This window comes from Balearica regulorum, chromosome 2 (assembly GCF_011004875.1).
Source record: "Balearica regulorum gibbericeps isolate bBalReg1 chromosome 2, bBalReg1.pri, whole genome shotgun sequence".
In the NCBI taxonomy this organism is placed as follows: Eukaryota; Metazoa; Chordata; class Aves; order Gruiformes; family Gruidae; genus Balearica; species Balearica regulorum.
The window spans coordinates 86326774-86351386 of NC_046185.1; the positions used below are offsets into that span (position 1 = coordinate 86326774).

The 24613-nt window shown below is 37.4% G+C and overlaps 1 protein-coding gene across 1 annotated transcript in view; it reads right to left on the reverse strand.

Moving 5' to 3' along the window:
- Positions 1-24613, reverse strand: part of CDH12 (cadherin 12) — a 591317-nt gene that overhangs the window by 384983 nt on the left and 181721 nt on the right. Inside the window, exon 2 of the mRNA XM_075744849.1 lies at positions 16864-16965. The gene's annotated coding sequence lies outside the window, so the exon portion shown is untranslated. The remainder of the gene's footprint in view (positions 1-16863; positions 16966-24613) is intronic.

A 24613-nucleotide genomic window follows, 5' to 3' on the forward strand; every position in this document is an offset into this window, starting at 1 on the left:
TCACTAGCAATACCCAAAAACCTCACTGAGAGATTATTCTTCACCCTCCTCTCAAAGATTTGTAGCAGTTGCAAGCACACACTTCACTCAGCATGATACAGATATTTCAGCTTTCTGAAAGAAAAAACACACCCTCAGTAATGAAAAAAAAAACGAAACAAACAACAAAAAAACCCCAGCGAACAATGAGGAAACATTTAACTACAAAAGTGCCCAGTTCAGTGTAGAAGAGCTTATGGAAACCACCATATGTCAGGTGAAGCTAAGTGAGCTTCAGCTAATAATATTTCACTGTACTCCACTTGTCTAGCTCAAAGTCAACAAGCCCATCTGATCTTGATATCATAAGTTATGGGATACAAAATGAACTGCAGATTTCAAAGTTCTTGGTAGGTGAGGTTACAACCAGAATCAATCCAAGCTAACATCCCCAGGGGCTTGTTAATCTTTTAAATTTCCTGTAACTTACTTGTTACCACAGTATCAATTACCTTAGTTGCAAAGTTCACAAATTGCATAATATCATAACATAGTATTTTATATAATAATATATAATGCAGTTAAATTTAGAAAGCCGTTACCATGTTTATTAATAGAAATCAATCAATGTAAAATGCTACTAAATCAAATGAGCAATAAAAATGTCTAACTGTGATTTGTAGCAAAAACTCCACATCTAACAATATAGGCTGGACGAGAGTACAAGAGACTTTACTAAAAAACAGAAATTCTCTAGTTTGGTCTAATAAGGATGTCCTTCATGGTAATTAGATCAGGCAATTAGAATAGAAAGGGTCTGTGAAGCTCTCCTTACTCATTGTATTCATATGTCCTAGTTTTGTCTGGGATAGAGTTAATTTTCTTAGCTGGTATAGTGCTGGTGTTTTGGATTTAGGATGAGAATGATGCTGATAACACACTGATAGTTCTAGTTGTTGCCAAGCAGTCAGAGACTTTTCAGCTTCTCGCACTGCCCTGCCAACGAGAAAGAGGGTGTGCCCAAGAAGCTGGGAGGGGACACAGCCAGGACAGCTGACCCAAACCGATCAAAGGGATATTCCATACCATATGACATCATGCTCCATATATAACCGCAGGAGTTGGCTGGGAGGTGGCATGACTCAGGGTCTTGCTGAGCATTGTGTCTGGGTGGTGAGCAATTGTGCTGTGCATCACTTGTTTTGCATATTATTTTATCATCATTATTATCTTCCTTCTCTGTCCTATCAAACTGTCTTTATCTCAACCCACAAGTTTTACTGGTTTTTGGTTTGTTTTTTTTTTTTTTTTTTCCCAATTCTCTCCCCAACCCCACGAAGGAGGGGGGAGTGAGTAAACAGTTGTGTGATTGTTTTAGTTGTTTTAGCTGCCAGCTGGGTTAAACCACAACATCACGTAATACTGTCAACAGTGAGGGCAAAACCTCAGATATATGAGATCTCATATAAGTCACAGCTTTAAATACAATTATTGAAACTTTGAAGAATAAGCAAGTCAATCAAAACACATTTCTATTCCTGTGTCATCAGACATTAAGCCCATGGTGTCATCCCACAGGCAAGTACAGCAATGCATAGATGTAAGAAAAGTGGCAGCTGTCCATTAGCATGCAAATATTCAGGTGTTTTCTTAGTACAAACTTGTATTTTCACAGAGAAACCTTCTGAGACATCTTGTTTCAGGCACACATCAATTATGCGCGATAACAGCCATCCAATGGAAGATTAAAACAAATTAAAATAGTATTTTAGCTTTTTTGCTGTTGTCCCTCTGTCACCTGATCAAATGAGTGAAATATCACTGTAACTCACAGAGAAGCAATAAAAACTCTTTTTAATTGCAGACTAATCAGTTCATAATAGGGTCTGTGAGGTATGACTGAAAGAAAAAGATGCAAGAGGACTGTGGAGCAAAGTAGCACACTAAAAAAACCCCAGAGTGTAGAGGGCATATTGTAATAAAATTCAATTCATTTGCTTATTCTGCTCTAAAATTACTTGGTTTACATGATTCAGTCTACATACAGATGATATATCTGCTTCAGGGACCGCTCAGACTAAAACTGAGGTTCAACCTGAAAATATAGGAGAGATTAATTCCCTTTATAATTCATTTCATTTAAAGCCTTTACTCTTGCAAGAATTAGAGCCTTCAGTTTCATCTCCATATAGGCTGACTAGCAGTCTACCCTAAATCTCATCTCTCTAGCTTGTCTGCATTCCAGCAAAAAACAGTCAAAAGGCTCTGGGAAAGCAGCATCAGAACCCCCCTACTTCAGACAGTGCTGTGTTACCCTGCCTGCACGGTGGAAACCGAATGGTTATGATTCTGAAACACGTGAAATGAAGAGGACCACCTATTCCTGGGTCAGTCATGAGTTGACTTCTCAGTCTACACAAAGGAGTAGACTCAATTTCTGCATTAAATTCTCAGGATAATACAAGGTTTTCCAGAGAAAGAATAACTCATGTCACACTACAACTTAAAGCACAAATCGCAATGAAAAAAGTATGGTTTTGTCTCAGGTAACTTTGCTCTCAGCGTACCAGGCAACACAGCAGAGAAGACAAAGGAGCATCCTGCACTAGGAGGGACATCTGATGCAGCATGTGAAGAGAAGAGACCGCATTCCTTATGCTGACTCTGTTCCTCGGGCTGTACATGCATACACTTCAGAGTAGACTACTGCCACTTTCACACATAGGTAACAGAAAAAAATTGCTCTTTATGAAGAAAACAGAGGATGAACTCTTACAACTACAGCTGTTATTTCTATTTCAGATAGCCAAACTTTGAAAAATTATAATGGCTTGCCCTTCACTTTTAATGAGCTGCAAAAAATTAGCATCATATCAGTGTTTTAGTAGAAACACTTAAAGATATGCACTGTGAATGTTAGAATTTAGGCTCCTGTAATTTTAAGAAGATTGTGTGTTTTGTACAAAGTCATGTGTAAAAACGTACTGTTATATTTTAACATGATTCGACATAAATCTTACAGAGAAAAGTAGTGAAACTGACAGCTAAGTCACTCTTTGAACAAATCCTGACACACTCACTGTCTGAAGGCTTTTTAAAAAAATTACCTCCCAGTTATACTGCAAACAATAGGGGCTTGAAGTCAGGAAAGCTTTAAATCATTTTAGTGTAGTCTATGCATACATGGTATGAAATAGATTCAAATATTCTCTTTTCCACTCTCAGAAATCACTGTGCTTCTGACAGATGCTTCTTTTCTTAAATGTCTCTAATAATGAAGACTTCATGCTTCTCCTGTACAGCCTATTTCAGTGGTATTTTTGCCATCATAAGATTTTTAATTATGTGTAATCCAAGTCTTTCTTGCTATAAAGAAAGCACTTAATTCTTGCCCTGCTTGTCCTGAATCTGGACAACAGGTTATTCTCCCCTTTTTTAAGAGCTTATCATGTCAAATGAAGATTTCCCATTTATGACATTTTCTTCTGACTTTAAAGCCATACTTATTCGAAGGTTCTGTCATGTGATGTGTTTGGTTATTTTTTAACCAGATAGGTTGCTCTTTTGGGAAACACTTCATGTTTTTCTCAAAGTATAAGGACCAAAACACTATAAAAGCATTACTGAAGGTGAACAGAGGTGAAAAAAATTGTCTCCCAAACTATATATAGAAACACAGAATAATTCCGGCTGAAGGGACGTCAGGACATCTTTTGTCCAATCTTCAGCTCAGAGCAGGGTAAGCTGTGAGGTCAGATCAGCACGCTCAGGGCTTTAACCAGTCTGGTCTTGAGTATCATCAAGACTAGAGACTAAACAGCCTCTCTGAGGTCTGTTCCACAGTTTGCCTGTCCTCAGAGTTAAAAGGTTTTCCTTATATCCAGTCTGAACCCCGCTTGTTTCAATTTACACCTGTCACCTTTATTCTCCCCCATGCACACCCATGAAGAGCCCAGCTCCATCATCCTGCTAACCCACTTGTTGGTACGGGCAAGCTGCTGTTACACCCTCCCAAAGCAGTCTCTTCTCCAGGCTGAACAAGCCCTGCTTCCTCAGCCTCTCCTCACAGGACATGAGATCAGCAGAGGATCCCCAAGCTGGTTAGGAGCTGGAGCACACTTCAGTTAGATGATATTTTTCTTCTATTGGGTGGCCCAAAACTGGATGCAGTATCCTGATGAGGTCTCAAGTTCTGAACAGAAAGGTGATAATCCTTTTCCCTCAGCCTCCTGTCTGTGTTCCTATAAGTACAGTCCAGATGCCACCTCTGTTGCCCCCAGGCTCCTGAGGTACTTACTATGTCACAGGTCTTCAAGTAGCACATAACCCATTAACCAATACTCTCTGGTTCAACCAGCTTTTTATCCATCTAGTTTTCCACCCATACAGAGTGTAATGTTCAACACTTAGTGTTGAAAGCCTTATTAAAGTCAAGGTAAATAACACTCATGGTTTTCTGCATGTTCACAAATCTAGTCATTTCATCACAGAAAGCAGTCAGATTCGTTAGCCATGAATTCTTCTTGGTAAATCCATGCTGACTGTTCCTTATCTTCTTTACAGGCCCAGTCATGGGCTTTAGGAGGATTTCATGATTTCCCCAGAAGCTAACATGAGATGTCCATACTGTAGTTCCCTGTATTATCTTTCGGGGTTTGTTTTTTTTTTTTTTGAAGATGTGTGCAAAATTTGCCTTTCTCCAATCATCAAATTACGTCCCAAATTTTGCATCCTCCATCCTGACATGATTTTACAGAGTCATCTTCAGTTTGGAATCCCTCCTCCCTCACTCCCCTGAGCAGTTACCTAACACCAGTTGTTCCTCAGTCTGTATTTTGTCTCTTCTGATTTCTGTACAAGGATGTTTCACTTGTTTAAGTTTCACTACACCTTTTGGTGATTACTTCTCCACTTTAAGTTATTTTGAATACTAAGCCTAGCCTCTAAATACTCTTAATTCTCATCAGTTTTGTAGATGTCAAATTTATCTACTAAATTGATAAGCAATACATATTTCTATTTCATCACCCATCAGGTTAATGACGATATTGAATAAAGCCAGGTCTAAGACCAGAACAAAATCCATATGATGCACATTTCCACTCTGTAAGCCACTTGGTCATAATGAAGAACATTTCTGCAAACAGCTTTAGGTTTTCTCTTTCTTGATCTATCTAGATCAAATGCAGATTAAAATAGAATGTGAAACAGTACTGAAATCCTTACTTAATCAGGATTCATGACACCTACTGTTTCTCCTCTATCCATAAGACTATATGAGTTGAGACCTTTAACATAATTTATTCATAATCTGTATACTTCTACCATGCATTTTATTTTTTAGTTTTCCTTTCTGATTTTTAGAACTCAAATTGTTATAAATTAGGTCACTCATGCAGTGGCTCAGTCCCAGCCGAGCCCCAGGAGGCCGCTGGCTCACCCCTTCCCAGCAGGATGGGGAGGAGAATGGGGAAAACCAAAGGCAAAGCCCCTGGGGTTGGGGTAAGAGGAGAGGGAAACAACAACAGTACTTGGAATATACACAACGGGTGATACGCAAGGCAATTTACTCAGCCCGTGCTCAGACCATCCTGGAGCCACCCCTCGCCCGCCTGACCCCCTTTTATGGTGAGCATGACGTCACGTGGTATGCAATAGCCCCCTGGCCAGCTTGGCTCACCTGTCCTGGCTTCTGGTGAAAATCAACTCGATCCTAGCCAGAACCAGGACACTCATCAGCAAACCAGAAGCATTATGTGTTAATATTGAAACTACGTAACAGATCACATTGATTCCATCTATAGCTTTTACAACAGCAGTCTTAACATAGAAAGATTTTGGGGGAGGTCAAGTGAATGACGGTTATAAGAAAGGAACTGAGGACTTTTTGGTTTGTTTTACCTCATTAGTGAATTTAGATAGCCTGAATTTAGATGTGGTCATTGTGAAACAAAGTCAATAGGCCTATGTTGCAACAGCAGTTAACCGAACAATCTTTTTCAGATATGGGTGGAAGCATGATGTCCCAAGATGGGCAGTCAAAAATAGAGGCAGAATAATTACTTACAAGTTACTTGTCCATAACACTTACTTCAATTTTGCATTGTGGGTTTTGATTTTGTTTTGGGTTTTGGGTTTTTTTTAATTTAAGCAAAATATACTTGATATAAAAAAAGAATACCATTTTGAGTCATTCCATTATACGATAAAATATTTTAATCTAAAAAAGTCCAAAATTGTTTAAGGCAACTCAGCCACACTTTGGCTGCATTTTCATAGTCAAATACTTTATTTTGTTTTTTACTTCAGCTAAACCTCAGATTTACATCAGAAAAATAAGTTTCCCCTAGGTGTAGTGAAAGTAAAAAAATCCTACACTGTTGCCATTGATTTTTAATCAACATTGATCAAAATTCCTTGGTTTTAGGAATGAGTCATGCATAGTGTATTAAATGGTTATAGTCTATGTGCTTAATTTCCCCATATAGTAAAACATTTTAATAGATTGTATTTCGTATTAGAGGTGACAGATATTCCTAATCTTGCACAACAAGCACTTGAATATTTTACAGCATTTTGTAAACAACTGTTTTTCCTCCATGAAGTTTGACTGAAATTTTTATAGCATTTTTATGTTGTATGTACCCAGTGGACTGTAACAATCTAAATGTCTGTAATATCACATCCTGGAAATACATATTTACCTAACTCTTAAAAGGATATAATGTGATATAATTGAAAAGCTCTGCTCTATTCCTTCCAAAGCTCATACTTATGTAATACCACTAAGCACTGTGAGATGAGTGCCAAGCTTACCAATACAAACAGGGGTTTGTAGAACCTAGCTCTGTAGAGGCTCCCATATGCTTGCTACTGATGTCCGTCACATAAATAAATGCAGTCTTGGCATCCATTACCATACATACTCCCTAGGTAAGAAACAAGTTTGCAGCAAAAAAATTCTGGAAACACCTTTCAACACCTTTAGAGACTCCCATACACCCAAAAATAACAGGATATTGAAATAGCCATATTACCCTTGTAAATCCTACAGGGGTTGTATGGAAAATACAGAACTCCCTACCGGCCCTTCATGGACACATAGGTTCTGAACCTATAAGCTGACAGCGCAGAAGAGTAGGAGGAAATATTTAAACCCATCTTGATTGAATTGCATGATTTAATGTGAATTCCATGTTCAGAGCATACACAACCAGCGTAGCAAAGCAATATCACCAGACACATTATTCCTTTGCCACCTAGCTAAAAAGGACATTTCAATAGCAAGGATGAAGAAAACTGCATCAGTACAGCTTCTGATTAATGACAGTCTCCTTGGAGAGGCAAAAAATGTGCAAAACGTACATTGAGCTCCTACTTTATTCTTGATAGCATTCGTTTGAATATGGGATTAACACTGGGAAGACTCTGCTAATTTTGACTGCGCCAAGCACTGAGTAAAGCAAATGCTTCATGTTGCAAACAGATTAGATTCTGTTTAAGTTAATTCCGTCTACTCTTTGAACACCTTCTCGAGATCGCAAGCTTGATATTTTGGCTCTTATCGCTGTACAGATCTCATATTTTGATCCTGTAAATCTCGCTGTTCTTTCACACTCCCTTGTTTCTGAAGGCACGCTCGCTGCAGTGAGTGGAATGCAAGCAGATGCTCACATAATACAATAGAGTACCATATAAGGACACCCAGTAAGAAGTTGAAGACTAATTGTTTTGACAGCCCAGTGCTAACCCCATTGCTAATAAGTCTTTTTCATCAAAACTAATTAGTTTTGGCATGGTGCTGTATTGGTAAGATAGCAGTATAAATTGCTTCCAAGTGCAGCAGCCCATGACTCTCCAGTATCATAGACCACTTTCTGAAATAGTTAAGACTTAGATAGATGTTAATTTTCTACTAGTCCTACTTTTACCTAAATCAATAGATTCTGGGGTTGGATTTTTTTGCTAGAATCTACTCATTCATCCTGGGGTTTAAAGATACCAGCACTTTTCCAACATATTCAAAATACCAAGATACAGTAGTAGCATGAATACTTCCATGTAATTCTTCATTGCTAAAAACCAAAACCAAATAAAACTCTTATCATCCTCTTTTTCGTAACTTAAGTTTTACTCCTAAAAAAACCAACCCACCAAACTTAACAGCTCCAGAACATTCTATTTTCCTTGCAAACTTTTATAAGCAATTTCTTTAAGCAGCTACTTCCATGGCATTGCAACAACAATTTCCTATTTTCTATTGTTTCAGGTGAATAAAAATATTGTATATGTCTAGTTTAACTTAACTCTTTAATTTCAGCCATGTGAAGCAAATTTGGAGTTTTCTTAAGAAATTGATTACCTTGGATTAGTTTTAGACTCCATTTTTGGAAGCCATAATTCAATCAGGTATAGTCTTTCAAACTGGAATATTTGTTCAATCACAGCTTGTTAAAAAGGATAAAAAATGACCCATGCTCAGAAAATTAATGTCTTTTTAAATTGTCTCAAGTTGGCACTAAAAACTAAAGAATCACAAATCAATAACTAGTTTTGAAAGGTACATGTGTTTGTGCATGAGAAAATTACAAAAATCTGTCTCAGCTATGCAGTTGTAACCAGCACCTGATCATCCTGCTTTCTTAAAATAGCATGTTCTATGTCCATCATACGTAGTACAATTTATAGAAGGCTTTATTAAAAATAAAGACTTTTACACTAGGCCAAATTAACAAAGAACAGTTTTTGCTAGTTCACTAAATAGCCAGGTGTTTCCTTCACTGTGTTACTTTAATGATTTTTCATGAATCATGGACCTTTAACCAGTGATCCATTCCAGGATTCATGAATGCATTATGATGGCTTTTATGAAAATGAAAAATGTGCATGTAGCTCACATTTATTGTATGAAAAAAGAATACTGATGGGAAAGAAGTTATCTTCAAATTTACATGAAATCAAAGAAAGAAAAAAGGTCTATGTACAAATAGTATCCAAGCCCAGTATTTAGTTTTATAGCAACTGCATCATTCTTGACTAGCATGGTAGATGTATAAGCAAGTTCTGTCTTGCTGCATCATCTGTTTTATCAGCTAGATTTCTAGAGTAATCAACATCTCAAGGAAATATTAGAAATGAAATGAACTTTCATATATTCAATGTAAGAAAAAAAAAAGCAGAGAAAGGAAAATAGATTACAGGAAAAATCACCACAGAAAAGCTGCCCGGGAAGACATTTCCAGTACAATCTTCATGACACAATCAGAAGATAGATCTGTCCTGAAGAGATGACAAAGTCTTGCCTGAGGCCTGTAAAACTTTACAGCATTGCTCATAAGCAACTATTAAACAGTTTGGCCTGAAGCAGTTGACAAACCAATATTCTTGTGATTGTGATCTTCTGTCAGTACTCAGGAAACCCTCTAGAAAAGACTCTTTGTAAAGACTGAATATAAAGATTATAATGGGATGTCTGTCTGCATCTGTAGAACATCCAAAGGTTTGAATTACCCAGAAGCCTCAACCTAGACAGACAGCTCTTCTATTTATTTTTAAAGATTTAAAATTCTAAGACAGAAATATGGCAATCACGATGTGGGCCAATTTTATCTTGCGCTTAAAGATGCTGTATGACAGTTGTATTCTGTATGATAGCAATGATTACATGCCTAAAGAAGATAAAAGGGAAAAAATATATTTTGAAGGACATCTCTGGAACATAATTTTTCAACATTAGAGCACTTATATTCAGAAACAATTTAATTTTAAAGCTGATTAATAAATATTAAGCTATTCTGTGGATTGATTTTTTTTAGCAGTAAACAGAGGACCTAGAAGACCAGTGTCTCCCAAATTATAACAGAAGAGCAGTTTCAGCAGCACAGTCCTTCCCAGGTCTGTGGTCTTTTCATCCACTTATCTGATGTCTTTAGAAATGTTTTGTCAAATTACAAAAGGACAGGTAATGAAGTGAGTAAGAATGAAATAAGTAGAGCATTAATACAACAGAACTTATTAAGATCTGAAAATCAACAATTAAAAAAAAGGAAAGAAAATTCCCACTAAATTAATCATGCTAACTACCAAAGAAAATGTCAGTATTTATATTCCAATTCTCAGAGCAGTCTTCAAGCCTACCTACTTTGTCATATATACATACTTTTGCTTTTTTAAAAAAACCAATAGATACAAAAATCTCATAATTTTCAAAAGTTTGACCAGTGTTGAAGCCAGATAGTCAAAGCACTGAATCATTTCACAATACCATTGAAGACTAGGAAGCTAGACCACAGAATAAGTTGGTTTATAGTGCTGATCTACGCAATGGAATAAATTTTTAGAGATTTTAATTTTTTTTTCTTTTCTTAAACAAGAAAAATGAAATAAGGTTTTCCATAGCTGCTTTCAAACATTTAGTACGCTTGCTTTCAAAGTAGCCTTGCTTTCTTTAAAGTTATTACTCATAGGTCCCAAAGGAATAATACTTAGACACCTCTTTCCAATTCCAGCATTAAAAAGTAGATGATCCAAATCTTGCAGTTCCAGTGCAGATTTCAGAAGGATCAGAATTTATGCAAAGGTCTTTAAGCAGTTGTATTCTGCAATACTAATGACAGAATGGGCCTGTGAATAAATAATTAGTTTTCTAAATTAACTTAATATTGCATACATACATATGCGACCCTGCCTAAATACATGTCAGAGCCTGGGACTAACTCTCAGAATAAATACTTGGAATCAAAAGAAAGAAATAGACAACTCCAGAGACTACAGGCTTATTAAAGGCTTTCTTAAAAACATCCAAAAGAGAAGAAGGAGCAATGGTCACAAAAATGTATCTGTTATTTGTAACTGAGAGGACACCTCATAAGGACACTTAGAAGAAAAGCTGAAGCCTACAGAAACACAGTCATGCTAAGGATAATGATAGCATGACTTGGTCTAAAGGAAATAAAGAAATTGAAAAGGTACCAGCAGATGATGTTACACTTTGTCTCTTAAGCCTACTAGCCAAATATCATATGCAAATTTAGTAATCATACTTATTCTTAACAAGTTACTGAAAATTGGTGCTCAAAAAAAATCCTTCCACACGGCTCAGAATTGATAACTGCTCTCCATGTGGTGTTTTCCTACTGCCTTTCCATATACTCTGTATAGTTTTGTTTAGACTGTATTATGTGAGACCTTACGAGAAATCTTACAAGCCATGTGGTAGATGATATCTGCTATTTTACTATAGCCACAAGTCCAAATATCCTGTTGCAAAAGGATACACTTTGTTCCTGGCAAATTCATATTTAACGTTACTCTTTCATGCCACCTAGATTACAAATAGCTTATTTTCCCCAGGAATTACTGATAAGATGATTAATTTATAAGTCTCAGTCTCCTCTCTTTGCATTCTGTACTTAGTATGTTTATTACTCAGAATTTCTGGTACTTCATCCATCTTGTTCATGTTCTGTGAAACATCTGAGATACATTGGAGATAATATGTCTGAGAAAGATTTAGTTAGCTCTGTTAAGTAACTGTGTTGGGTTTGCATGGCAAGGTTTTGGTAGCAGGTGGGGGCTATAGCGGCAGCTCCTGTGAGGAGCTTCTAGAAGCTTCCACTGTATCTGACAGAGCCAATGCCAGCCGGCTCCAAGATGGGCCCGCCCCGGCCAAGGCCAAGCCAATCAGCGCCTCTGTGATAACATATTGAAGAAGGGAAAAAAAAGAAAACCAGTTGGGGGAAGTTTTTGCAGCTGGAGAGATAAGTGCGAAGATGTAACACCCAGGTCAGTGCAGAAGGAGGGGCAGGAGGTGCTCCAGGTGCCGGAGCAGAGATCCCCCTGCAGCCCGTGGTGAAGACCATGGTGAAGCAGGCTGTCCCCCTGCAGCCCATGAAGGAAGGATGAGGGGGTGTACAGATTCCACCTGCAGCCCGTGGAGGACCCCACGCCGGAGCAGGTGGAGGCACCTGAAGGAGGCTGTGACCCCGTGGGAAGCCCATGCTGGAGCAAGCTCCTGGCCGGACCAGTAGACCCATGGAGAGAGAAGCCCACGCCAGAGCAGGTTTGCTGGCAGGACTTGTGACCCCATGGGGGACCCATGCTGGAGCAGTCTGCTCCTGAAGGTCTGCACCCCGTGGGACAGACCCACGCTGGAGCAGTTCGTGAAGGACTGCAGCCCGTGGGAGAGACTCATGTTGGAGAAGTTTGTGAAGGACTGTCTCCCGTGAGAGAGACTCCATGCTGGAGCAGGGGAACGATGAGAGGAGTCCTCCCCCTGAGGATGAAGAAGTGGCAGAGACAACATGTGATGAACTGACCGTAACCCCCATTCCCCGTCCCCCTGTGCTGCTGAGGGGGGAGGAGGTTGAAGCCAGGAGTGAAGTTGAGCCCGGGAAGATGGGAGGGGTGGGGGGGAGGGGTTTTAAGACTAGATGTTCTTTTCTCATTGCTCTATTCTGTTTCGTTTGGTAATAAGTTAGATGAATCTCTTTTCTGAGTTCAGTCTGTTTTGCTCATGACAATAATTAGTGAGTGATCTCTCCTTATCTCGACCCAAGCCTTTTGTTACACTTCTCCTCCCCATCGTGCTGGGGGAGGGGTGAGCGAGAGGCCGCGTGGTACCTTGCTGCCGGCTGGGCCTAAACCATGACAGTAACCTGGGATAGGTTTAATCACATTCTAACAGCATGAAAATAAACTACTTAACCAAATGGTCTGTATAATCTGAGATCTCGTACCATTGTCAGTGGTATTAACTGATGCCCATCTAATCACAGATAGGAAAAAGACTGAATGAAATAATAAAAGCACTGATCAGTAAACATGACAGGTTTTCTTCTCTTCATCACTTTCTTCTATTAAAAAGGATTTATTTAAAGAACTACCAATCCTTCTAACTCCTTAGATTTACATTCCTTATGATCTTACAAATTATCTGAGCTTACTGAAATCTGCTTCCAGGAAGTACATTATTTTAATTTTGCTGTTTTCCTCCTCCTGAACTCTTGCTTCATAAACAGCCTCACTCTCTGTTTCCATGCTCTTCTTCAGATCCTCTCCATTAGTTTGAATCAAACCTACAAGGACCTTACACCCTTTTGTTTTCTTTGTAGAACATATCGGAAGTTCACCATCATCATCACTGATGTGGTACAGGACTCTACTCAACAGTATTTTCCTGTATTCCTTTACCCTGATAGAAATGTCTACGATTTGGAGTTGCATATCATTAAAAAAAAGTCTTGCTTCCCTGATTTTCTTAGTTTGAGGGATTATGAAAGGACCTCCTCTTTGCACTTTCAAATTTTTTCCCTTTCAAATATTTTCAGTCTGTCTACAATGGCATTCTGAGTATGGATCAATCTTTTCAAAATCTTTTCAATACATTGGTGGGTAATTTAGCACTTATTTACAGGTATACTAGCAATATTTTGAAAGTAGATAGGCTTTACAGTACTTATTTAGCAGACTGAATACGTGGTATGGTTTTTCATTACGACGTTCTTTAATCACAATGAGGAATTGAGTCAAATAGTTAGCACTTGAAAAAAATCTGAAGTCAAGCAAGGCAAAAGGGCTGTTTAGGGTTCCACCATTTTACAATGGAAAAAGCAAGCTGCTTTTTTGTGTTGTGTCTATTAAGCAAAGTTTTAAAACATATTCATAAATACTAACCTTAAAAACAGATCAGGGCTTAAAAACAAACTATTGTTTGGCTTAGAATCAATGGGACCAGCCAAGAATCTATTTTTCTTTTCCTTATTTTGTGGGAAATGTTAAATATTCCTTTAATAGTAGGAATTCTTTTAAATTCAGTTTTAAAACAGGTTTTGTGTTCCTTCTAAAACGGTAGGTGCTACTGTTAATTGAGAGCAGCTTTTTAAAAGTTGACACCCTTTATCCCTGAACAAAGATTACATGCAGAGTAAGTTGTAATCCTTGGCTTTGCAATATTGCTTTACGAGGTTAAGAAGATGAATGTTCATTGCTCTTAATCCTTACCATGATTTACGAGGCTCTGGGTATCCTTTCCCCAGAGCTTCTACAACCGTGCGGTTGTTCTGCCTGCTGCTTAAATTACAGAGACATCTGCAAAGTAAATTATGGATTGTTGTCCCACAACCAAGCTGCCTCTTCATCTCTCCCGTAGTATTTCTTTGATAACAACAAAAGGATTTTTTTTTTCCCTTGTTTATCACTCCTGTTTTGCCAGACTGGGTGATACTATGATGACCTGGATTACTGCCTGCTATGCACACTTTCAAACAACATGTTCAGCTGTAAAAACCCACAGTGAAAAGGAGGGGAGGGAGTGGGCTGTGAGGGAGAGGGCAGGCAGCTACATAATGTTTGTTCTGTGCGTTAAGCTCTTCAGAATCTAGAGTTTATTTTCCGCATCTTCACAGAAATTCATGTGACTAAAACAAACATTTGAGCACATAAACTTATTCTGAATGAGGTGAATATATAGTTTTTTGTCGCTCTAATACCTTTCAATTACGTGTTCGTTAATATGCTGATTTCCACATCTCTACTTATATGCATATACATCAATATAAACATATTAAACTCATATAGGCTTATCTAACCCATATGAAAAGCTGAGCTCATATGCAGTATAGATGTACATTTGTGCATCTAAAATAGTGTAACCTGTGGCATTTGTACCGTAACCCTGAGAATTAGATCACTTACCCTGTTTAAAATTGTAAACCAGATTTTTAACTACATGCCTAATTTTATAATCTTGCATTTTAAAACTATATTTCATAATATATGCAGTGAGAATATAAACTCATTATCAATGTCATCATAGTTTAAGGTAACTAGTCCAAGATTTCAATTCTCCAGAAAAAAACCAGTCAGCCAAGCACAGATGCAGCTACCTTTTTACTACAGTATGTGTCTTCCTCTCAGTCTCTCTCCATTCATCCTCTGTGCTTGTCCACCTTTGTGGACTTTGAATCACCGTTCCCACCAACAGGTATGTTCTCAGGTCACAACAAAGCATGCCAAGGTTCACCTTTGTCCACACACAGGTGTTCTCAGAAGGTATTCTACTAAGTGCCGATCTTGTCGCATTTCAGATAAAATTTAATAAAATCATTCCACATTACATGCTCTCTATTATCCCTCTCATTATGGTTTCATACTGTCTGCCTGAATGCCCTGAAACAATACGCAATTTTGAATACAATCCAGGTGTCAAAAAGTAACAATTTTAAAGGCAAAGTGCATGGCAATATATCATCCCAAAACTATTTTACAAAGCAGAAGTGATAGTCGCATGCCAAGCTCCTTTGGCAAAATGCCAGTAAGCCTAGTCAAGATAACGTGCTGATAGCACTGACATCAGAAAAGTTCTTTTTATATATTTGGCAGAGTCACTGAGATATAATCTCCATTTCCTAATTCCTTTTGACTGTGTCAGAAGCCCAGAGTTTGGTAAGAGAGGATGTAACTGAAAATTGTATTGTGCTACTTGTCCCAAAGATCAACCAGTAAAGACAGGCTTGAGCAAAAAACCTAGCATTTCAGACCCTTCTAATTTTGTATCTGAAGTTTTCATCAGAATATTATGGCAAAAATACATCTCAAAGCATTTGAGATGTATTTTTAAGCATTTACATAAGGTAGATCACACAACTACCAAAATGCAGCCACATGTAAAAGAACCTGTCTTTTGTATCAGCTACAAAACTGCACTGGGCTGCATAAAAATACAGTATCCATTGAAATAAAGGATTACATAAAATGGAATTTGGGCAGAACAATGTCTTAATATAAAGTAACAATATTTTTTTAAATAAGCACAAGATATAGAGGCTTTGATTTTATTTTCCACTGAAATTAAACCATGACCAGCCTTAAATAATTCTCCACAGCTTTTGCCTTTTCCATATGACTTCAGAGGACAATTGGGATTCATATCTTGCTCTACATCTGCCTGCAAATGAGTGTTCATAGCAAGCATTCAACAAAGCTGTAATACATGGAGTATTACTGAATTTAATCAGTCTATGTCATCTGTACTTTTTTCTCCAGCATACAATGCTTCATAGACCAAACTGCTAAAAAAAAAAAAAACCAAACACACACCCCAAAAAACCCCCCAAACACCAAAAAACCTCACCTATCTTTGCCATCTTCTGAGACTGTACTTCAAACTCATTTAGGCTTTTATCTCAAAACAGAATTACGATAACTTCAAAGTTATAAAGTTCATACCTGCCTCTAACTGATTTTTTTTTTTTGTCATTCCCAGCATTAGATTCTTGCCAAGAACATAGTAAAACCAGTTTACAGTGGATTCCATAAGCAATACCTGTAGTAGACAATGGTGTATTCATAAACATGAGGAAGCCTATGACATTGTTTTTTACTCTTGTGAAAGAGGTTCTGCTAAGGTATGCCTTTGAAATGAGACAAATACCATTTGACAAAAATAACACCCTGCAATTACAAGACAAAAGCATCATAAAAATAAAGCTCAGAGAGAAAATTAGTTTCTCTCTTTTAAGAGATGCAGAACAGACTGTAAAGGTACTTTTATTTTCTCCAATCTACATGTAAATTGAAATAACCTGAAAAAGGTAACATACAGCACAGACCTTTGTAAATAGCCAATTGGTCAGCAGTAGTGCAATCTCTAGATTGCATCAAGTATTTTTACAGAAACATGCAGCAAAGATACTGGATTCCTGGATTTCTCCAGCTCAGTTTCATGGGCCTAAAACTAATTTGTGTTTAATATATAAATAATAATTAAAAATAGCTGAGAGGTGAGAACTGAATCCATTAGGTTTAAACTTGATGATTTGATCACAATTATTACAACTTTCTTGGAGATGACAGACACATCTACAGAGTTTTTAAAAAGTCTACCTTTGAATATGATGCCACATCTTCCAAGACGTTCCGTAAATGGAGTTCAGACTTTAGCTGGCCTCATTCACCACAACCTTCAACTGACTGGGTCACTGTAGTCTGTAAAAAACATGCAAAAGTTAAATTGTCATTGTCAACCGTTGTTTCTCATGAGAATGAAAAAAAAACAACAGCAAAAAACCAGGGAGTGTGTTATTAGGGAACTCAATCTAGCGTTAAAAAAAATTAGATGGTAACACAGCACTTTTTCTGTGCCTCATGTATGACTATGGCAAGGTGAGGAGCAGGACACATATACCCCTTGAAGCTGAGGGACCCCGCTGAGCAAACATTTCGAATTAAACTGCTCATGTTCCTTATAGCTGTCTAAAACTTGCGGGATTTTTACTGCCAGTAGGCATTACTGCAGAACATCATATTACGGCTCTGATTTGTATGCATTGCCTTGGCTGGGTTTCCTTTGTGTCAGCTATCATTCATCACAGCGTGAAAATAAACATACAAAGATTTCTTTGAAAAGGATAGAGGAGTGATAATATGAGCTAGGGACATTGCATATAATGTTTTGTTCTTTTCACAATAGTTTTGCAGCCAATTTTGTCACTACCGTAATGGTATAAATCAGTATCATATATGGTGGGATGGTAATTTTACTTCTAAGTGCAAAGCCTATCACTCACAGAAGCAACATCCATAACCAGCCCCATCCTGAACTGGTTCCTATTACAGCTCAGACACATTCTTATCTGAACCTTGATCTGATGTTTAAATCATTAGGAAAACAAAAACAAACAAGAAAATGCTAGAAAATGGTTTCTATTACTTCAATAGGACTAAAACTTGGAGGATTCTTTGGTGCTTTTATTTTTTGTTCAGTTGTTTGTATGCTGGAATTTCTGAATGCAGATGGATAGAAAGAGAAATGAATATGAGGGAAGAGAAAAAGGAAATTAAAAGACAAGGGAGTCCAAACCTAAGGCTGAAGGGATATTAAAAGAGAGATGCCATCTAAATCTAAAACTATAAAAGCAGAGCAAACTCAAGGGAAGACAAACAGCTAAGCTGGTGAGTACCTATTTGCATTCTTTCACACCCCAGGCAGTGTTTTTATCCAAGAGAAGGGGCTACTAGAGAGAGACATAATACCCACTCTGTGCCAAAACATTAGATTATATTAAATTAAGGCTTTTAGAAATTTACAGACAGACACAGAAGTTGCAGATGAATTTTGCACACAAAGGGGAATATGCCATTTATACAGACATTAATAACTCAAATCTCCATACTCTAAGTAAACATTAAAAGAAAAGTTAATAGCACAGTACAACATAAATTGTTTATTTATAGATGTATAACTTGTTTTGCAGTACTTCCACTCCCCTCCTCCACTGGGTTCGTACATAGCCACTTCCAGTACCTTAGGAAGCTACAATATCTTATTTGGGAGAAAAAAAATAAATAAAAAAAATCACAGCATTTCCTTTAACTTCAGAGGAAGGAATATTTATTCAATAATTATTTGTATTTAATTTTGAAATTATTGGTATCATACAACCACAAATTTGTTATGCCCAAGTCATTTTATTTGCTGAGAGTCAATTTACTGTAGGAGTGATTGACTCCTATTCCAATAGCTGGTGCTATTCAAATACTCAGACCAGAAAGACATGGTGATCTCTTCTACCCTTTAAATTCACAATATTTGGGAGGGAGGCAGCACCAGAACCAAACCTACGCACTTAGGAAAATTCCTTTTGACTTTCTTGGTAAGGCCAGCAAGATTTGAATCGCATGCTTTACTCCAAACTTACCAAACCAATCACGTTTGCTTTTTTATTTTTTTTTTCCTTTTAAGAATTTACCTGTACTCCTTACATTGAAATATGAGTATACCTACTGAAAAAACAAACTAACAAAAAAACAGTCCAAGGAGAGAAGAGTCCCAACACTGTACAAGCTTTTTGTGTCTTGGAAACTACTTTCTAATAGAAAAGAAAAAATCCAAACTAAAACAAAACAACCTGTTCTTTCTCAGTGTTAGTTCTTCATGTTATTGAATTGGATTTGATACCAACAATATTAACTTCATGGATCAATAACACGATATCAGTTAAAAACAGCAGCTGAAGCATGCATCTAGACCCACACACATCGCAGGAGTCTGTAGTCTGCTAGTGTAGATATAAATTAGGAAGTTCAGAAAGGCAAGAAAAATAAAGAATCCAGCTTTTTTTTGGTGTTAGCACTGCAAGTTCTCATTTCCTTAAAAATATTGTTAACATGCGGAGTACAGCCCTAGTTATTTATTGCTTGGTACTTCTTATCAAAAACATTGGCAACGAGGAAGAGATCACAATGATTCTTATTGCAAATAAGGACTGGAGTGGTTTTGTAAACCTTATCGATTTTTTTCTCAGTTGCATTAATTAAATTTGAAAAAAAAATCTTTTCTGCAAATACCCAGTTTACTTAGCTGGAGGAAAAGTACAGCATAAGAACTATAATACACAGTTTGGATTAATCATTTCACCTGAGGAGACTGACTAGGAACTACGGTGCCATTTGAGTATGCTGGAATATACTCGCGTTCACACAGAAGTTTTTGAACACGTTATACAAAAGAAAGTTAAAGCTGCCGGGATTGTTATAATGCATGAAATGGCAGGAAGTACCAAGTGATACAGAACGTGTATGTTTGGTGAAATACCATTCACTTTGATTTACAGACATTTTTCAAAATGTAACTGGTAGTTGTCTAACTTGTACCACAGGAAATTATGGTTCCTTACTCTCTTTTGGTTTTGTACATGGACCAAATTTCATAGTGCTTTTCTGTCTGTGCCCCCTTGCCCCCGCCGGGGGGGAGGTGGATCACAGCTGTGGGTGAAGATGACAGTTGCGATCTTGGAGACATCTATGAAGCTGGCATCCAGGCCTACTTTTCTTTTCACCAACATTTATTCTTCATAAACAAAAGGTTTTCATGCAAGATACAAATTTGGGCCTGCCACACACATGCAAGGTCATTTAGAAAGAACTTGATCACAGCCTGGAAGGCTTTTCTATCACTCACTCCTCCCTGTACTTTTCAACGTTCTTATTTTTTTACATTTTACTTCACTAGTGTGTTTACAGAAATTTGGCAAACACACAGTGGAAAAACAATAACGCCATGTAATTTTTAACCTCTCTTCAAAACCATAATATCCAATTTTGTAAAGAAGAACATTTCCATCTGGGCTTATTTGATAAATATGCTCTCAAACACTATTATGCAACAATGTACAGCTAATAACGCTTTCATGTTTACTCGTTCACAAATCAATATTAAAACAAGCAGCACTAACTCCTTTGCTGAAGCCTGAAATTCCTGTGGTAGAACCCAGTAATAAAGCTTCCACGGACTACAGCACTGCAGGGTAAGCCCTTGCATCCACCCCTGCATTTTGCTATTTCTTCTGCTCGCAGTAGGTGGAGGCTGTTTTCTGCCATTGCTGGCAGTTTAAGGGAGATGCACCGCTTATGCTAAAAACCACCAACAGCGTACATCATAAAATGATCCTATTCGTTCACCTTTTTAGCACTTTGTATTTTACAAAGACACATCTGAAAGGATTCAGAAAGACCCTATACAAATCCAATGGGTTTCTAAAGCAGTTTTCTCCCCATGGAGAAAAAAAATGCAGCAATCTCTGAATCAGTGTCTTTTTAGTGGGAAAAACTACCAATAGTATGACCATTACTTGAGTATTAAATGATCCAATGTTATTTTTATTGTCTCCTACATTTTGACTTCCATAGAACTAAAAAGAACACGAAAAATCTCTACTAGTGAACTCTACTATTTGGACTAACTATACAGTAAAATGAGACAGAGGTTATATACTGGGGATTTGGGGGAGTTCACATGGGGCAGGGTGGGTGTTTTTTAAAGCAAAGGAACTTAATACCTTACAGTGACAATGCATAGGAAAAAGTCAAACTCTTTACATTTAAAGTGATTTAAAAGAAAGGAAGATAGTGAAATAGGCAAGAATAGAAGAAACACTATTAATTTAAGCATAAGCCATACGAAAGACATGGCAATACAAGGCAACAGAACATCCTCCCGGTTTGCAGAGGACTTGGAACAGATTGAAGAAACAAACAAACGTCAGGAAGCATGCCTACGTAAGCAACATAGCCACATTCTTCACAGGTAAAAAGAATGAAAGGAAACGGACGGTGAAGGAGATGGGAAATGTAACCAAGTTTTATTCAGAGGAGTGAGAGCAGGACAAATGTAATCCTCCATCATTTTAATATGACTCTCTGTGGTTCTTAAGATTGCCAGCAAGCTAAATGATTTCTTACAGGATTAAATTATATTGGTTTCAGGTGGCATTAATTATTAACATCAGGTCATCCAATTAAGGAGAGAAAAACACAATGTGACATAGACAAGCAGTTGTAAACCTTTAGTAGCTCAATTGAGGTATGAATCATCCATTGACTCAAAACAGGTCAAGCACAATTCCAAGGTCAAACATTCAGATAAACTACTTGCTTTAACAGTTTTCTGTGAATTGCAAATTATCCAAAAAAGTCAACTGCCACACATTTTTTCCTACAGAAAGTATTGAAAACAATTCAATTTATTATAAATGAGAAATACCATTATAAATGTGTTTAGAGTTGTGTTACGTATAAAGCTTCCACTGTTACTACTGTCAATGAGGTGTGTCACGTGGACAAAACCAGAATCCAGTCTTTAATTCCTTAACAAGAGCCTGAGGATGCTTTCAATATGCCAGTGGACTGCAGTTTCTCCCCCACCAAATACTTCCGAGGATGAGAAAGTAAAGAAATTTTCTTGTCCTTTCCTTCCTTAAACCCCTGACAACGGGAGTAGCTATTTTTGCAATGAGAGTACCAGTTCACTAGGAACTGGAATGAAACCAATCACCCATTTCACATGGCAATTGCACTGCTATCAGAGAATAATGATTTTCAGTCACTACTGACTTGGCTTGAATCTGAACTACCGGCTCAAAGGTCAAAAGCTTTCTAACCAATTATCAATCTCCTGGTCCATCCAGCCCCCTCTATTATCTTGATTTCCTTTTGAAGATTAATGCTGTTGCCATAGTTTAATCAAATAAGCCTTTGGCTCTGACATTTACTTCCATCCTACAGCTGCTTCTTCACAGAGATGAGTCAAGAAAACCATAATAAAATTACTACTATAAATATCGCTTGAAAATTAAATATTGACTGTTCAAGATTTATTTGGGAATTAAGACAAAGAACTCTGTCGCTACACTGAGTATTGTTTTATGGTCTCTTAAACATCTGAATTTTGTCTGAATTTTCAGATAGGAATTCATGTGGCTTCAAACATCCAGAGCCCAATCTGGCATATAAAAGCGTTTAGTCTTATTGATTAGACATTCAATATTTTCAAAGAATCATTGGAATACATATAAAGAATCTATAGCTGGCCTCCTGAATATCATCATCTGGACTACAGCTTGTCTGCCTTAATCTCCCTGCCCCATAAAGATGTCACTTAGTACAAGGATAAGGATGACAGGATTACCTAGGATCATTCTGGACTGGCTGCAATACTAGCCAGCAGTTTATTGCTATCTCCAGAATATCATGATTTCCTCAGATGGTTTTTGGTCTTCCTCATCCCCTTTCGCATCACATATATGCCTCATGAGAAATGTGAGGCTCCTTTTAAAGTTCTGCTTGGCGGGGGGGAGCAAAGAAGAATTTTGAGATTATTTCTAAAGATTTGTAGCTTACTTCTCAGAATAAATCATCACGGCCTCTCAAAATATTTTGAAGTATCTTGCTTTTGGAATAGTTCACAGAGCACTTGTGCGGAATGCATTTTTCAGGAACAACAGGGAACTGATGAAGAATTTACTATACATAAATTCCTCTGCGAAATGATGCCATATGTCTACTTGGTTAATGGCTGTAGGAACATAATTTGTCTAAGTGGCAAAACAAGTGGTATTTCCTTAGTCTCTCACCATTCCCTCTGTACACACCTACTCATACACACTCATAAGTGCACGTACAAATAGCTAATTTCTTTCTACTAGATAACAGATTTTTATTACGTTTTCCTTTAAATTTAGCACTTATTGCTATTTTTTCTTTCCTTGCCATTTTTGTAATTTTAATTGATTTACTTGATAAAAATATTAAAAGTCTGAAAGTCAGTAAAAAAGCAACGTTGCCTCTGTTTTCACTTGAACAGTATTTCCATTGAGCACATGGGCTATGTACAGATTGAATAGTATTAAAAGAAATGCAATATACTAAAGCCATATGTTCTCATTTGATATAGGACATCACTATGCTTTTGTTAGTCTTATTACTGCAGTATAACAGATTCAAGCTGAATTCATAAGTGGCCGTTATCTCACACATTCAAATATACTTTCCAGCCCAAAATTTATTTTTATATTAACAGTAGCAAACACCATTTTGAAAACAGGGTGACAATGTAATTCTGTACCATCCTCAGAACCATTCAACAGAAGTTTGAATGAACAAGCAGTCTGCTTCAGTTTCAGTGGGGCAGCCGCAGCCAGGATACGCGTTTGCTCACGTAGAGGAACAAGCTCTCTGAACGAGAGTTAAACACCACCTGCACAACGGCGACTTTGTGTTGTGTTTTGCAAACTTGTTGGGATTTGAAATCGTTTGTATTCTCACTCTGTAGCTTGAAATAACCAAAATTGCTTGCTTTCTTCTAAAAACCTCTGCCAAACATAGTAAGATTTTCAGGGCATTGCATTTCATTTTGTCTTGAAAGACACAGAATTTCTTTGATGTTATCAAAGTCCAGGGATTTCCCCCAGCAACACACTCGAACCTTTCCAAATGTTCCAAAGTATGCATATAGTCTGTCCATTTACAAATCTTAGATTAGACTCCAGCGCTGAAATTTAAGTTAACAGTGCAACATGCTACAAAGCTGTAGGCAGGGACAGTGGTACAAAAGAACAGCATGTGCTTTTTTTTTTGGGGGGGGGGTAGGGGGACGGATACAGGACACACACCAAACTGAACAAATCAACAAAAAAACCCTGATTATATTGATCATAGCTACAGTAAGTCACTGTTGCTATGATACTAACAGATAGGAGGAATGAAGTAGATAGCTAAGGTAAATAATGCAAATACAATCCTTGAAATTAGTCATATGTAAACTGTTGAGTATGGCTGTAAACACTTGGTATGTCCATGGACAGAATGAGACTGACTATAATACAATGTTGACACAGTGCTTGTCATGAAAAATCATCATTCATTTCATAACTTTTTTGCCCTATCCTATAAATAAGAAACTCTTCTAATAACCTGATGGATCCCATGCAATGGCTTTGCAAATAATTTGCAAATACTACCAGATATTTTCATTTGTTTATAACATTTTGCAATAGGTTTTCAAACGTCACAGTTTCATTTCTCAATGACACATAGATACTAAACACTTTGGTATTACTGGGACACAAAAATGCCAGAAATTTTATTTTAAAGTTGGAAAAATAAAATGAAATAACTGACAACCAAATACTTTGAACAGTGATGTCTTATAAGTAAGCTAAATTTTTTCTTTCACCTCTGCGGTGAGAACTGTTCTAGCACTTCTACTAAACATAATGGCAGTGTTAATAGTGTTTTATTCCGCCATTACATGCACAGTTTCTTTGGCTATGACTGTTCCTGGGGGTGCTAGGCCTCA